The 13,031-nt window shown below is 46.4% G+C and overlaps 1 protein-coding gene across 1 annotated transcript in view; it reads left to right on the plus strand.

Annotated features, from left to right (window-relative positions):
- Window positions 1–5,973: 5,973 nt before the first annotated feature.
- trpv4 (transient receptor potential cation channel, subfamily V, member 4) overlaps window positions 5,974–13,031 on the plus strand; it is a 93,030-nt gene continuing 85,972 nt past the window's right edge. The window contains exon 1 of the mRNA XM_070888342.1: window positions 5,974–6,046. The gene's annotated coding sequence lies outside the window, so the exon portion shown is untranslated. The remainder of the gene's footprint in view (window positions 6,047–13,031) is intronic.

The following is a 13,031-nucleotide window of genomic DNA, read 5'->3' on the forward strand; positions in this document are numbered from 1 at the left end:
CGATGGATGTGGTGTATTTAGATTTCCAAAAGGCATTCGATAAGGTGCCACACAAAAGGTTACTGCAGAAGATAAAGGTATGCGGAGTCAGAGAAAATGTATTAGCATGGATAGAGAATTGGCTGACTAACAGAAAGCAGAGAGTCGGGATAAATGTCCTTTTCGGGTTGGAAATCAGTGGTTAGTGGTGTGCCACAGCGATCGGTGCTGGGACCACAACTGTTTACAATATACATAGATGACCTGGAAGAGGGGACAGAGTGTAGTGTAACAGAATTTGCAGATGACACAAAGATTAGTGGGAAAGCGGGTTGTGTAGAGGACACAGAGAGGCTGCAAAGAGATTTAGATAGTTTAAGGTTTGGCAGATGGAATATAATGTCGGAAAGTGTGAGGTCATCCACCTTGGAAAAAAAATCAGTAAAAGGAAATATTATTTGAATGGGGAGAAATTACAACATGCTACGGTGCAGAGGGACCTGGGGGTCCTTGTGCATGAATCCCAAAAAGTTAGTTTGCAGGTGCAGCAGGTAATCAGGAAGGCGAATGGAATGTTGGCCTTCATTGCGAGAGGGATGGAGTACAAAAGCAGGGAGGTCCTGCTGCAACTGTATAGGGTATTGGTGAGGCCGCACCTGGAGTACTGTGTGCAGTTTTGGTCACCTTACTTAAGGAAGGATATACTGGCTTTGGAGGGGGTACAGAGACGATTCACTAGGCTGATTCCGGAGATGAGGGGGTTACCTTATGATGATAGATTGAGTAGACTGGGTCTTTACTCGTTGGAGTTCAGAAGGATGAGGGGTGATCTTATAGAAACATTTAAAATAATGAAAGGGATAGACAAGATAGAGGCAGAGAGGTTGTTTCCACTGGTCGGGGAGACTAGAACTAGGAGACACAGCCTCAAAATACGGGGGAGCCAATTTAAAACCGAGTTGAGAGGGAATTTATTTTCCCAGAGGGTTGTGAATCTATGGAATTCTCTGCCCAAGGAAGCAGTTGAAGCTAGCTCATTGAATGTATTCAAATCACAGATAGATAGATTTTTAACCAATAAGGGAATTAAGGGTTATGGGGAGCGGGCGGGTAAGTGGAGCTGAGTCCACGGCCAGATCAGCCATGATCTTGTTGAATGGCGGAGCAGGCTCGAGGGGCTAGATGGCCTACTCCTGTTCCTAATTCTTATGTTCTTATGTTCTTATGATTTCCACATTGCCTTCCTCACAGTTTTTATCTTCAAAGTGCCTTCTCCAGGTGGACTGCAACCCAGGTTAAAGAGCCCCACCCACACCCTTGGATGCCAACTCAGTATTCAGAGCCAGTACTCTGGTCTCCGATCTCCGGGGCTGTCTGGAGTGGGGCTCAAACTCTTCATCTTCTGACTCAGAGGTGGGAATGTTACCATTGAACCAAAGGCTCACATTTATAATGGATCAATACTTCAATTAAATTCAAGTTATTTTTTTAAAAACTGGATATTAGGCCTGGAGTAACTTGTAGTCCAAAACAGTGCTGGTCACTTCGAAGAGAGCAGCTTTTGTGAAGAGTGAGTTATGGTTTGTGCAGTTAGAATACAGTGGAACTTCATCCTGACAGACTGCTGGAGATGGCAAAGAAGTCCCTCCCATGAAGGGTTTTTTCCCCAAAATTTTTCTTCCTCCTTTCCTGATGGCACAAACTTCAGATGTCACACATCTTGATCAAGTGTTCATTCTCCATGTGTGAGCCTAGATAGTGCGTTGGAATTGACTTGACTATGCCAACGCACTCCTGGCTGACCTCCCACATTCTACCCTATGTAAACTAGAGGTGATCTAAAGCTCTGTGCTGCCTGTGCCCTAACTCGCACCAAGTCCCGCTCACCCATCACCCCTGTGCTCGCTGACCTACATTGGCTCCCGGTTAAACAATGCTTCGATTTCAAAATTCTCATCCTTGTTTTACTATTCTTCCATGACCTTGCCCCTCCCTATCTCTGTAATCTCCTCCAACCCCATAACCTCCCGAGATGTCTATGCTCCTCTAATTCTGCCCTCTTGAGCATCCCTGATTATAATCGCTCAACCATTGGTGGCAGTGCCTTGTGTTGCCGAGGCCCCAAGCTCTGGAACTCCTTGCCTAAACCTCTCTGCCTCTTTACCTCTCTTTCCTCCTTCAAGACACTCCTTAAAACCTACCTCTTTGACCAAGCTTTTGGTCACCTGTCCTAATTTCTCCTTATGAGGCTCAGTGTCAATTTTTTTGTTTCATAATACTCCTGTGAAGCGCCTTGGGACTTTTCACTATGTTAAAGGCACTATATAAACACTATATAAATGGGTTATTCAACCACAGAGGGGCACCACAGGTGAGTTCAGCCCCCTCCCCACCTGATGACCACACTCATGCACTTCCCAGTAGATGTTGCCAGATAGTGATCAGGAGCAGAAACCTTGGCTGGTTTGTCTTCTCACTAATCTGCAGAAGCTGAGATCAATTCTAACATCCTCTCAACCCTTGAGATTAGCAAAGAGTTTGGACTTATGAGGCACAGTTCCACAACTGAATGGTTCATTAACCAGCTGAGCCATCCGGGGAGAATTGTGGAGACTTTGCCCGGAGCCAGGTTTTTAATAGCAGATGACTTTAATGCAAGGTTCAGCTGTGGTAGATGCACAAATAAAATGATTCTTAGCGAGACACCTGGAATTTAAGTATTCATTGTGTTGTTTCATTCCATCAATGAAACTTTGAGAAGTTGCATCTTGGAAGGACTAAAAAAAGCAACATTTGGAATAGAAGCTGATCAAATACCTTTAGGTAACTGCTTACCTAACCAATTGCAATTCTACCAGCAAGAGTAAACCTGTGTGTATGTAAATAGCATTAGGTATAGAGTGTCAGCTATGGCTCAGTGGGTAGCACCCCCTGCTATCTGAGTTGAAAGGTTGTGGGTTCAAGTCCCACTCCAGAAACTGGAGCACAAAACTCAGGGCTGACACTCCAGTGCAGTGCTGAGGGAGTGCTGCACTGTTGGAGGTCAGATGAGATGTTAAACCAAGCCTGTTCTCTAAGGTGGAAAAACAGCAGTGGAGTTCTCCCTGGTGTCCTGGCCAATATCCATCCCTTAATCAACATTACTACAACAGATTATCTGGACATTATCACATTGGTGTTTGTGGGAGCTTGCTGTGCACATATTGGCTACTGCATTTCCTTCTTTACAACACTTCATTAGCTGTGAAGTGCTTTGGGATGTCTGATGGTTGTGAAAGAGTGCTATATAAATGGAAGTCTTTCTTTACTACAAGTAGTGTGGATCATCATCACACCATAGGATGCTCCTGGATATCTCATTTGCCCCGCCCGGGCTGCAGTTCGATTTACATAAGAAGCAGGAGTTGGTCATGAGGCCCCCCGAGCCTGCTTTGCCATTTAATAAGATCATGGACTCAGATCCACTTCCCCGCCCGCTCCCCATAACCCTTCCTTATCCCTCAAAAATCTGTCTACCTCCGCCTTAAATATATTCAATGACCCAGCCTCTCTGTGGCAGAGAATTCCATAGATTTACAACGCTCTGAGAGAAGAAATTCTTCCTCATCTCAGTTTTAAACAGCCGGCCCCTTATTCTGAGACTATGCGCCCTAGTTTTAGTTTCCCCTACGAGTGGAAATGCCCTCTCTGCATCCACCTTGTTGAGCTCCCCTCATTATCTTATAAGTTTCAATAAGATCACCTCTCATTCTTCTGAACTCCAATGAGATTTAGTCCTTGATCGTGTACCAGAAACTATAGGTTTGCTGGGACTGACTGACTGCCCCACACATCCACACGCACACACCCTAACCTAACCAAATATACACATGCATTTATTTCATTCCTTCCCCTCCCAAACGCTTCAAAGGATTGAGTCTCTCAGTGGGACAGAGCATTGTCATTTTACCTGTGGTAAATCCCGCTCAGACGGCTAGGATGAAAGTCTCCTTCCTCTCACTGCCTGCTGGCTCTAATAGTTTGAAGTGAAATTAATTTGAGGCATTTCCTGGTGGGTGGAGATTACAGCACCAAACCGTCTGTAATAATTCAGAAGTAAATGGTGGTTTGACTCAGAGGCTATAACGGTGACGGCTATGGGAAATGAAAATGGTACACTCGTGCACTTCTGAGGCTTTGGTCAATTAATATTGTCTCCCTATTCCCTCTTTTTAAAGAAGGTGGTTGTGTGGGCGGGAAGATACCCTTAATGCAGTAGAGGATTCCTTTCATCTTTGTAAAAGATAGACTTGCATTTCTAAAGTGCCGTTCACGACCTCAAAGCATTTTACAGCCAATTAAGTACTTTTGAAGTGTAGTCACTGTTGTAATGTGGGAAACGCGGCAATTTGTGCACAGCAAGGTGCCACAAACAGCAATGTGATAATGACTAGATAATCTGATTTTAGTGATGTTAGTTGAGGGATAAATATTGACCAGGACACCGGGATGAGCTCGCCTGCTCTTTTATGTCCACCTGAGAGAGCAGACGGAGCCTCGGTTTAACATCGTACCTGAAAGGTGGCACCTCCGACAGTATGGCACTCCCTCAGCACTGCACCGGAGTTTTTAGGGAATGTTTAAAATTTAGTATTTAGTAGGTCGCACACTCGCCTCTGAGACAGAAGGTTGTGGGTTCAAATCCCACTCCAGGAACTTGAGCACATAAATCTAGGCTGACACTCCAGTGCAGTGCTGAGGGAGTGCTGCACTGTCGGAGGTGCTGTCTTTATGAGACAGGTGGATGAGACGTTAAACCGAGGCCCCGTCTGCCGTCTCAGGTGGACATAAAAGATCCCATGGCACTATTTCGAAGAAGAGCAGGGGAGTTATCCCCCGTGTCCTGGCCAATATTTATCCCTCAAACAACAGAATAAAAAAAACAGATTATCTGGTCATTATCACATCGCTGTTTGTGGGAGCTTGCTTGTGCGCAAGTTGGCTGCCGTGTTTCCCACATTACAACAGTGACTACACCACAAAAAATATTTCATTGGCTGTAAAGTGCTTTGAGACGTCCAGTGGTCGTGAAAGGCGCTATATAAATACAAGTCTTTCTTTTTTTCTATTATTTTCCCTCCTCCACTATTAGGAATGATTTGTAACGTGGAGTGAATTGTGGACCTCAGACAGACTCATGAATGCTATCATTGCTTTGCGATCCCCACCATTAAGTAGTTTTACTCCCCTGCAATAGACTCATTTGCATTTGTCTATAAGCAGCAAACTATGAAGTGAGCGTTACAGATTAGGCCTGGGGGCTGAAATTGCCCCTCTCCTTAAGGCTTGTTACCACCGCAAATCGGGGGCCACGCTGCGGAGTGGAGTGGCCACCGACTTTTGGTGGAATGACCGCTGATAGCCCAATTGCCTTTCCGAGGTTTCCCGGCGGTACCCTGACACCCCACTTACCGCTCCGCTGCTGCCGATCGATATTAAGCACATCATCACTGTGCGCACCGCCGATCTAACCCCGATGGCGACATTCCCCTTGGAAAATCTTCTGCCGCCCGGCGGGGCCAAAACAAGCTTTTCCCTGGTGATCCAGTGAGGCTGTGGCCTTCTGCAACGGTGGTGCGACTTCCCTTAAAGAGGAGGGCTCACTGCTGCTGCTGCCATGTCTTTTTTTGTCAGCCGACTGCCAGGTTGGCCCGACAATTATGCCCCTGAGTTCAGCCGGGCCGCCAACAGGCAGCTTGGCACCCCTGCTTAGGTGCCAGGCCTTTGGGCCGGCCGAAACCCTCTGATGGCCCAGTGGACTGAAGTTTAAAAAGCGCGGAGGCTCTCCCCTTTAAGTGAAGGGGGGAGCCGTGGTAACACGGCGCAGTAATGATGTAATCGCAGCGATGAATACGCCCCGCCCCCAACTTCCGCCCCTCAGTTGCTGTCACCGCTGTGTTTTTGCCCCTCAGGCGAAGTCACCGCTCCCCATTATGACCGACTTTCGGATGAAAACAAAAAAAAAAGAGCGGAATTTCCCGAAAGAGTCGACCTGAACCGCAGCTGCGGTAAAAAACATCGAAACAGGGTACGTGCGCCTCATTTCAGGCGGGGGGCAATTTCTAGCCCCTGGTGTTTATATTGTCTACACCATGCTGACGTGAAGATGTGCCGGTTCAGTCAATGGGAATGCAGAGAAGCTGGAACAGTCATGTAGCACTTACCTTGCAGCAGTGTCATACTGGGAGGACCAATTTCTTTTTGTTATGCATTGACTAAAGCAAGTGATTTGGTACAGACTGAGTGTCCATATATTTCTACACTAACTGTGAGTAACATGTTTTTCTGTTTCTATGCTGCAGTTTGGCAGTTTGGATCTAGACACAGTAGATAGAGAGAAACTGTTCCATTGGCAGATGGGTCGAGAACCAGAGGACACAGATTTAAGGTGATTGGCAGAAGAACCAAAGGCAATATGAGGGAAAACATTTTTACATAGCAAGTGGTTAGGATCTGGAATTCACTGCTTTCGAAAGGGAATTGGACCAGTACCTGAAGGAAAAAAATGTGCAGGGCTATGGGGAAAGGACGGGGGAGTGGGACGAGCTGAAGTGCTCTTGCAGAGAGCTGGCATGGTCTCGATGGGCCGAATGGCCTCTTTCTGTGCTGTAATCATTCTATGATTCTAAAAAGTCCTGGAGGCTGTGAATATGCTGTCTTCTGAGCAGATCAGAGTGATAATAAGTCACTTGTATTAATAATGATATAATTCAACTTAAATTGTCACAGTGTCAATTTTGGTTTGATTACGCTCCTGTGAAGCGCGTTGGACGCTAAAGGCGCAATATAAATGTAGTTGTTTGCTGCTAGCTTGTAGGTGAAATCTGCCAGTGAATTCTGATCATCTACAGACAGGGTTATTAGGCAGGCATCGAAAATGTATTTGCCAAAGATCCTCTATTAGGAACAGTGACTGTATAAGTCCTAAAATCTACAGCAACCTCAGTCTTTCAATAGAACAACACCAATATAAATGTTGGGATATACAGCTGGAGCCTAATGAAACCCATGCTGTGTTGGGCATAATGGAGAACATTATCATTGAGGGTCACATGCTCTGGCCTTTTCATGTTGCTCCCATTCATAGGCAGTCCCTCGGAATCGAGGAAGACTTGCTTCCACTCTAAAAGCGAGTTCTCAGGTGGCTGTACAGTCCAATATGGGAATTTACAGTCTCTGTCACAGGTGGGGCAGACAATGGTTGAAGGAAAGGGTGGGTGGGGAGTCTGGTTTGCTGCAAGCTCATTCCGCTGTCTGCGCTTGATTTCTGCATGTTCTTGGCGCCGAGACTCGAGGTGCTCAGCACCCTCCCGGATGCTCTTCCTCCATTTTGGGTGGTCTTGGGCCAGGGATTCCCAGGTGCCAGTGGGGAAGTTGCACTTTACGAAGGAGGCTTTGAGGGTGTCCTTGAAACATTTCCTCTGCCCACCTGGGGCTCGCTTGCCGTGTAGGAATTCTGAGTAGAGCGTTTGCATAGGGAGTCTTGTGTTGGGCATGCGGACGATGTGGCCCGCCCAGCGGAGCTCGTCGAGCGTGTTCAGTGCTTCGATGCTGGAGATGTTGGCCTGAGCGAGAACACTGACATTGGTGCATCTATCCTCCCAGTAGATTTGCAGGATCTTGCAGAGACAGCGTTGGTGGTACTTCTCCAACGCTTTGAGGTGTCTGCTGTATATGGTCCATGTCTCTGAGCCATATAAGAACATAAGAAATAGGAACAGGAGTAGGCCATACGACCCCTCAAGCCTGCTCCGCCATTCAATAAGATCATGGCTGATCTGATCATGGACTCAGCTCCACTTTCCCGCCTGCTCCCCATAACCCCTTATCATTTCAGAAACTGTCTATTTCTGTATTAAATTTATTCAATGTCCCAGCTTCCACAGGTGTCTGAGACAGCGAATTCCACAGAAATTTCTCCTCATCTCTGTTTTATATAGGAGAGCGGGTATCATTACTGCCCTGTAGACCATAAGCTTGGTGCTAGATTTGAGGTCCTGGTCTTCAAACACTCTCTTCCTCATTGACTTCCCCATGGGGATAGTGCAGGGAAGTGGAGTTGAGGTAGAAGATCAGCCATGATCTTACTGAATGGCGGAGCAGGCGCGAGGCGGCGAATGGCCTACCCATGCTCCTAATTCTTATGGCTTGCAGTCACTTGTACCAAACCTCTTATTCACTTCCATTGTACCGGATTCCTGATCCGAATGTTCCTGATTATCTGGTTGCCGATAGTCAGAGCACTGGATGTACTGAGTTTGCTAGCAAACTTAGCACAAAGGTCAGCCACATATTTGTAAATGTAATCACAGGAGTGTAGGTGCGAGTTTTTAATTGAGTGTTTTTGTTGCATTTCAACCACGTTGTTGAATGACTAGTTAACATAACAACGGATGGCATTTATATAATGTCTTTAACAGAATAAAACATCCCAAGGCGCTTCAATGGCCTCCAGGATGCCAATTACCTTTTTTTTTAGAAATAAGACGTTTCTAGAAACCGACATTTTTCGGCTGGCAAACTGTGTGTTTATCAGTGTTGGATGGCACTTTATTTGATTGTGGTGTAAACATGTTACTGTGTTGCTTAGGAGTCTGTTCTGCAATGCTGGCTGCAAGGCTGCCTCTGTTAATCTTCCTGCAGAGAGAAAAAGGTTTGTTGGGATGGTTAAAGGGTGCGTTTTCCCGGGAAGCTTTCCTACGCTGCAATTGTCGGTCATTGGTTGAAACTATCCAGTCACCAAAAAACTATTATCAACCAGACTAACCATACATCTCACGTTTACTTCACTGTATATACACCAAAACAAATGATTCTAACCTTGGTGCGGGCACTCTTGGCGTATCACGTGCAGTCTTGGATTCCCTATCTTGAAAAGGTCAGTGGTGCATTGGAGAGGCGTCAGATAAAGATGATTCAGAGAGCTGAAGCTCTACGATTACGAGGAGAGACTCACCCAAGTTTACTTACTTTCGTTTGAGCAAAGAAGAACGAGAGGGCGTCATGCGACTCTGGCTTTTAAAGTACGGAGAGCATTGGAAAGAATGTACGAGGTTAGGTGATTAGTGAATTGAAGGCTGCAGATGTGGAGTGGCCCCCCATCCCTCACAATACGGAGCAGGCAAGTGACAGAGATCCCACAGGGCGAGCTCCTTATCTCAACCATCAGGAACCATCTAGATAGAGTGGATAGGAAGGAACTATTTCCCTTAGCAGAGGGGTCAATAACCAGGGGCCATAGATTTAAAGTAGTTGGTAGAAGAATTAGAGGAAAAGCATCTTCACCCAGAGGGTGGTGGGGTTCTGGAAATCACTGCCTGAAAGGGTGGTAGAAACAGAAACCCTCATCGCATTTAAAATGTACTTGGAAGTGCACTTAATGAGCTGTAATCTACAGGGCTGCGGACCTAGTGCTGGAAGGTGGGATTAGGCTGGGTAGCTCTTTTCCGACCGGCATGGGCAAGATGGGCCGAATGGCCTCCTTCTGTGATGTAACTTTTTGATGATTCTATGATTCAACCAGTGAATGAGTGGCGCTCTCATACACCTTCAAGCAGCCAGTTACAAACGGCATTAGAAGGGAATGGGAAAGAGGTTACCAGACATTGAGTGTAGTTCAATGGGACCAAACTAAAGCGCAGGCAAAGAAAATATAAAAAAGAGGGAAAAAAGTAGACCCCGGGAATTTCCTTGAGAGAAGGGGCAGAGGCAGTGGGGTTCTCCTGATCATCTGTCCGAGGTTTACGCCAATCTTCCACTGAAGTTACGACAGATGATGAAGAGAATCGTCGAGGATATTTCCTGGCAAGAATGTTTAATTTTTAAAAGGCTGTGGATCTTTCTCCTTAAAGAGGCATCTTGATCCTTAAAAAGAAGTTCTGATTGTGACATTCCCACTTTATAGTGAGATTCTGATGTGAGATTTAAAAATGGTCAAACTCCTATCCTTAAATAATTTGTCAACCCTCACCGTTTAGGTTCATGCATGAAGAAATGCGGCGGGACAGAGTGGGAAAACAGTAAAAACATGCCGCCAATAATGGGATTCTCTTTTTACATGGGAGTCATGCTGTTGAGACTCCCACTTTAGGAGGGTCCTGATAGTGAGAAGGCGGAGGTTGGCCACGAGCCTGCAGGAGAATATATCAAAAGATCAAGTGTCGGAGCTGAGCGACTCGGCAACTCCAGCTGTGTGTACCCATTACAGGGTTGGCCCAAAGTAACTATGTGGAGTCTGGATGATAGGTCTCGCACTGCTGTGTCACAGTCAAAGAAAACGCACACTTATATCCTGATGAGTACCTCTGAGAGGCTGCTTGTCTTCTAGATTTTACTTAACAACACAGTAAATCTTACAGTGCTCTGGGATATACCCCAACCTAATTTGTCCTTTCAACCTCCTCCTCTTCTGAAGGTGGTGAATCAAATACCTTGTACAACTAGTTGTTCTTCATGTATAAGCCTAGATATTGAGCACTGGCAGGTTTTATAACCAGTCACTATGAGAATGCAAGACTGGCCTCGGAGATGCCTCACCCTCTGACCTTACCTCCATCATCGGGAAGCATTGGACTGGCAACCCCATTCTGCAACACTCTGTGACCCCCCATTCTACATCACTCTGTGACCCCCCATTCTACATCACTCTCTGACCCCCATCGTACATCACTCTGACCCCCCATTCTACATCACTCTGTGACCTCCCATTCTACATCACTCTGTGACCCCCCATTCTACATCACTCTGTGATCCCCCATTCTACATCACTCTGTGACCTCCCATTCTACATCACTCTGTGATCCCCCATTCTACATCACTCTGTGACCTCCCATTCTACATCACTCTCTGACCCCCATCGTACATCACTCTGACCCCCATTCTACATCACTCTGTGACCCCCATTTTACATCACTCTGTATCCCCCATTCTGTGTCACTCTGTGGCCCCCAATCTGATTGGCTTTGCGATCCCCATTCTATGTTACTCTGTGGTCCTCAGCTCCATCCAAGACCAACAAATTCATTTGTCCAAAAAGAATGCAGCAAAGTTGGTGGAAAGGTCTGAATTTTAAGGGAGCAGAGCTTGGCAACAAATCTATGTAGCAAGCAGGAAGTGGCTGTGTGAATGTGGAGGTCTCGCTTCCTGACTCCCCTCTGGGAACGAGCATTCCATGCGCTGAGTTTTGCTGCTTTAATTGCTCTTTATTTATCACTCTACTGTTTTTTCTCTCAAACATCAATATTAGTTCTAGATTAGCTTTGGCTCAATGTTGTCTGCTGTCATGTCTTGAGCGGCAGTGTTTTCCACGCAAGCTCAGACCAACTGCTTCTCAGCGAGTGTAAACCCGAGTAGACTCACCAGTCTGAGTCAATATATTTGTAAAGCAATCGTGAGGTGTGAGCGGGATGGAGAGATGGAGCACTGCATTCTGGTGATTTCAGAATGTATGTGATGTGTTCTCAAACAGAGTTGTTGGGGGAGGCGAGATTGGTAAACAGAGCCAATGTAGTCGCTCCAATTACAGGGCAAGTTAATGCATGCTGCTTTGGTATAGTCCCCGAAGCCTACAGATCGAAGGAAGAGACAAAAGCCTAATTACAGATGGCACACCCACCCACTCCATGAGTCCGGGATGGGCAGTTAGTGTCCAAGGTACTTCGTTGGCTGTAAAGCGGCTTGAGACATCTGGTGGTCGTGAAAGGCGCTATATAAATGCTAGTCTCTCTTTCATTCAGAGTGTTAAGGAGTCCAAACCACACACAATGAATGGCCATGTGTGTGAGGTAGTAGAGAGCAATTGCTGATTGTAGAACCGTGCCCTGGCATGAGTCTACATCTTCAGGATAGCAGGGGAGTAAATTGGAGGGCAGCTGGAAGAGGAAGACAAAACAAACAGACTATCCCAGACAATCTCAAGATTTAGTGTGTGCAGAGCAGGAATGTATCTTCAAAGACGTGGTTATTCATACCCTTCTAGTTAGATTGTAATTGAAAGATCTGAGATTATCTTTAGCTACTTGTCTGGGTGTGGCCACCACTAGCTTCAGCCGAAGGGATATCTTGACCCCACATGAAGGGGATCACACCCTAGCCCTACAGAAACCCACGCCTCCTCTGAAATAGCCTCCAGATGCTGCACCCTTTAATAAACTTGTGCTTTTTTTGTTTTTGGTATGTGTGGACGTCATGGATGGAGGATTTCACCAAATGTTAATACCACAACAGCACTCTCACCGTCCTGCCTTGACGCGTGGCTTTAGTTTCACACGGGGGCCTGTACCTCATCGGTAAACAACTCATTACTTGCCATTGACCTCCTGGGGTACCCCGAACTCCTCTGTGCCTGGCGTTACTCAAATAACTCCCCAGGCACAGTGAGTTAAGGTCGCTCGCCCCAGAAGGCTTCCTCTTTTGGGGTCCTTCATGGCTCGGTTAAGTAATCTCACCGAGAACAGTACCGATCAGGATGGTCTCGGCTACGATCTGTGCTGCGTCAGATGATTTAGCTGGGCCTGCAGTCAGGGCGCGACAGTGAGCCGGAGTGTCCCTGGGCTAGGGAGGGAGAGACCAGCCAGAGCTACTGGTCTTGATCCAGTATCCCCACCTGGGAAATGCAGATCTGTGGGTGATAGGATCAGGCTGGGCTTGGAAATGAAAGGTAGCCATGGAAAACCAGGACAACCTCTGACCTTCCTGGTCTATATAGTGCACATAGTGCATTCATCAGCTGATTCAATGGTGGAGCGCCGTCAGTCATTTTCTAAACTAAATACAATCTCTGGGTATTTCCTTGGAGATTCACCCTCTTCGCTCTCATAACTCTGGCGACAGTTTGCTGTAAGTCCACAAACGTAGTTCCCGCTGAAGTTATGGTGGTGGAACAGGACAAGTCCCGTGGAAATTCCCGATGAATGTTTCTCATTTCACATGAGTTCAGGTCACAGAGGTTCATGACCATCTCAAATTTATACATTTATATAGTCCTAAATTTTCCCATTAATGTGGTATCAATA

The sequence above is a fragment of the Pristiophorus japonicus genome, chromosome 8 (genome assembly GCF_044704955.1).
Source record: "Pristiophorus japonicus isolate sPriJap1 chromosome 8, sPriJap1.hap1, whole genome shotgun sequence".
NCBI lineage: Eukaryota > Metazoa > Chordata > Chondrichthyes > Pristiophoridae > Pristiophorus > Pristiophorus japonicus.